Raw genomic sequence first — 3,079 nt, 5'->3', positions numbered from 1 at the left:
TTTTCTTTTAAGGGTATTTCAGTTGGCACAATTATACTGTTCTTCTCATGTTCATATGTTCAATATGAGAACATTATAGCTTTTTGGAAAGATAGAAGTGAGATTGGGGTACTGATTTTGATCTTTAACCCTTTTATTTTCCATGTTCACTGCTGCGTTGTTAATTGGCAAATTACATCGAGTTTTCATGATTCCTGTTCTATTCATGTCTATTCAAGTCGAAAGGTCTCACCTTCTAATCTCTCCCCTGCTTCAGTTCAGGGGTAGGGTTTGCTTTGCTTTGATTTGATATATCGCCGGCCATGAGGAACTGCTTTGTGTCATTGACGGTAACCGCGACGACGGTGCCCTCGACCTCTCAGTGCGAGGGCAAGATCCTCCAGTCAGAAGGTTTCAGGCGCTTCGCCTTCAAGGAGCTCAAGAGGGCCACCATGAACTTCTGGCCGGATGGCTTGCTCAGTGACGGCCCCTTTGGGTCAGTGCACAAAGGCTGGGTGAACGAGGCTACCTTCGCCCCGGCTAGCTGGGGCACCGGCATGCCCATCATCGTCAAGAAGCTCAACCAGGGAAGCGTCCAGGGCCACATGGAATGGCTGGTCGGTGCTTCTCAGTACCAATCAATTCCAATTCATTCATCTCTTCAATTCTGCATATATGTATATTCATGATGAAATTTCTGAATCCATTATTACCGAATACAGCATGTTCTTAATTTCTGAATCTCATGTGCAGGCTGAAGTGAAATACCTTGGCCAATTGTCGCACCCCAATCTGGTGAAGCTCCTAGGCTACTGCAACGAAGACCGTTCTCAGTGTCTTCTTGTCTACGAGTTCATGCCACAGGAGAGCTTGGAGAACCATCTTTTCAGGAGTATTTGCCTAATATCTAACCTTCTTCTAGCCTTGAAGTGATCTGTTAACACCTCAAAAATCCAGAGAATAGTGGGATAACAAGTTTGGTTGAATGATGTATGGGGCTTACATTTCTAGCCACTGTCATGGAGTCTGAGGATGAAGGTTGCTCTTGGGGCTGCCAAGGGGCTCGCGTTTCTCCATAGCGACAAGGCCCATGTCATCTACCGTGATTTCAACACATCAAATGTTTTTCTTGATTCCGTATGTTTCTGTTCTTGCCTTCTAATTTGATTAAGAAAATAATATTTTCAATGCCTTGTTAATGCAAAATGTGTCGATTGATGGATTGCAGAGCTATAATGCAAAGCTGTCCAATTTTGGGTTGGCGAGGATGGGTATGAACACAGATGGACATACAGCCCCTGAATATCTTGATACAGGTAAATTGAATTAACATAGCTTTATTTGTTCTTCAAAGCCATGATCAGATGTGGCATATACTATATTCATATAATATGCTTTGGTCTCACTTTGTCGGTTCTACTATGCTTTGTTAAAACCTTCAATTTAGAGTGGATGTTTAGCATGGGAGAGATACTAAAGATGGTCTGAACTTTTTAGCACGTTAGTTTTGCTTCTCAGGGTTGGTTGATGTTGTTGTTATGCAGAAGTTATGGTTGCCATGAAGGCTGAAGCAACATGAGAGCAGTATATAACACCGTTAAAATTCTCGGGTTGGGTGTTGAGTTCTTGAGGAGGCCATATTAGTTAGGTGCAGCACGACTGATCCAATTTGTCATGGTTACAGACATAACTGGACCCCTTCACCTCATGCGCTAAGCATGCAGATTAGTATGTTTCAGGGGTTGCAGATTAGCTAAGTGTCACCACTGCTCAATCCGTAACACAATTCTGCGTGCCTAGATAAGCATTAATGTACTTTGTACTCCCTCCGTTCCGATTTACTTGTCGTGGTTTTAGTTCAAATTTGAACTAAAACCACGACGAGTAAATCGGAACGGAGGGAGTAGTTTGTACCAGTAGGTCAATGGAGGTCATTACTTGTTCTCTTTGTTTAGTTGTTCTTATTTCTGAAAGAAAAACTTTAGTTGTTTCCTAGGTGGGGATGAGCTGTGTAGTACAGATGTGTAAATATGTAATCCCCATATAACATAGGTGATGTGCACGCTAATCCATGTTAACAGGATATCTGACGATGAAGAGCGACGTGTACAGCTTCGGTGCGGTGCTGCTGGAGATTCTAGCAGGCCGGCCAGCCCTAGACAAGAACCGGCCCTCCATCGAGCATAACCTGGTGGAATGGGCGCGGCAGTACCTGACGAGCAAGAGCCGCATCTCTCACATCCTAGATGCGCAGCTGGGCGGCCAGTACCCCCTCGCCTGTGCGCATCAGGCTGCCGCACTGGTGCTCCAATGCATCTCCGTCTACCCAAGGGACCGCCCGGGCATGGAGCAGGTGGTGGAGGTGCTGGGGCAGCTCCAGGACGCCAACGAGACTGGGGCGAGCAGTCAGGGTGATGTACGGCCGGGTATGGAGCAGGTGGTGGCGGTGCTGGGCCATCAGCTCCAGGACGACAAGGAGACCGTGGCGAGCGGTCAGCAGAAGGTGAGTGGTGGTGGTGGCGGTGCCTGTGGCTTCTTCAGGATGTGTGGCGGTGGCCGGCAGCAGCAGCCAGTGGCGAGGCGGCTGCGCGCCGATGAGCAGAGATGAATTCACTGTAGAGGGATGATTTTGTCTCTCAGAGTCAAATGAGCCAGCGACCAGCTACTGGTTTGCAGCGGCACTCACTCATCGGTTGTAGAGGCATTATATCTCTGTGGCCTTCAAACCGGCCATTCTCCAAGCCGCGATCTCATCCTTGACCCTCTAGAAAACATGCTGGTGTGTTGCACATTTGCTACTGAAGTCTTGTTCATTCTTTTCAAGCCAAATGAACCAGCATATGTGCATATCAAGCAAGCGGAAAGGATTCCTTCACACCCTTGCCTTTTGCCGGAGAAACGAGCCTGACGAGAGTGCCAGAATTCCTTCAGAAGTGTTATTGCTGGTAAATATATTTAATAAATTTATCGCCAAATTTAGAATAGCAGTTACTGATGTGAATGATAGGATCTCGCCTACAAACAGTTATTCTACTATGAAACAAAGGTTGCTTTTTTAATCTACATACAAATGTACCATCCAATGGAGAGAAACTAACTT

The 3,079-nt window shown here is 46.3% G+C and overlaps 1 pseudogene; it reads left to right on the top strand.

Moving 5' to 3' along the window:
* Positions 1-302: 302 nt before the first annotated feature.
* On the top strand, positions 303-2,587 carry LOC119339567 (annotated as a pseudogene).
* Positions 2,588-3,079: the final 492 nt, after the last annotated feature.

Source organism: Triticum dicoccoides, chromosome 7B (genome assembly GCF_002162155.2).
Source record: "Triticum dicoccoides isolate Atlit2015 ecotype Zavitan chromosome 7B, WEW_v2.0, whole genome shotgun sequence".
Classification (NCBI taxonomy): domain Eukaryota; kingdom Viridiplantae; phylum Streptophyta; class Magnoliopsida; order Poales; family Poaceae; genus Triticum; species Triticum dicoccoides.
This window is presented reverse-complemented; position numbering and strand designations above follow the sequence as displayed.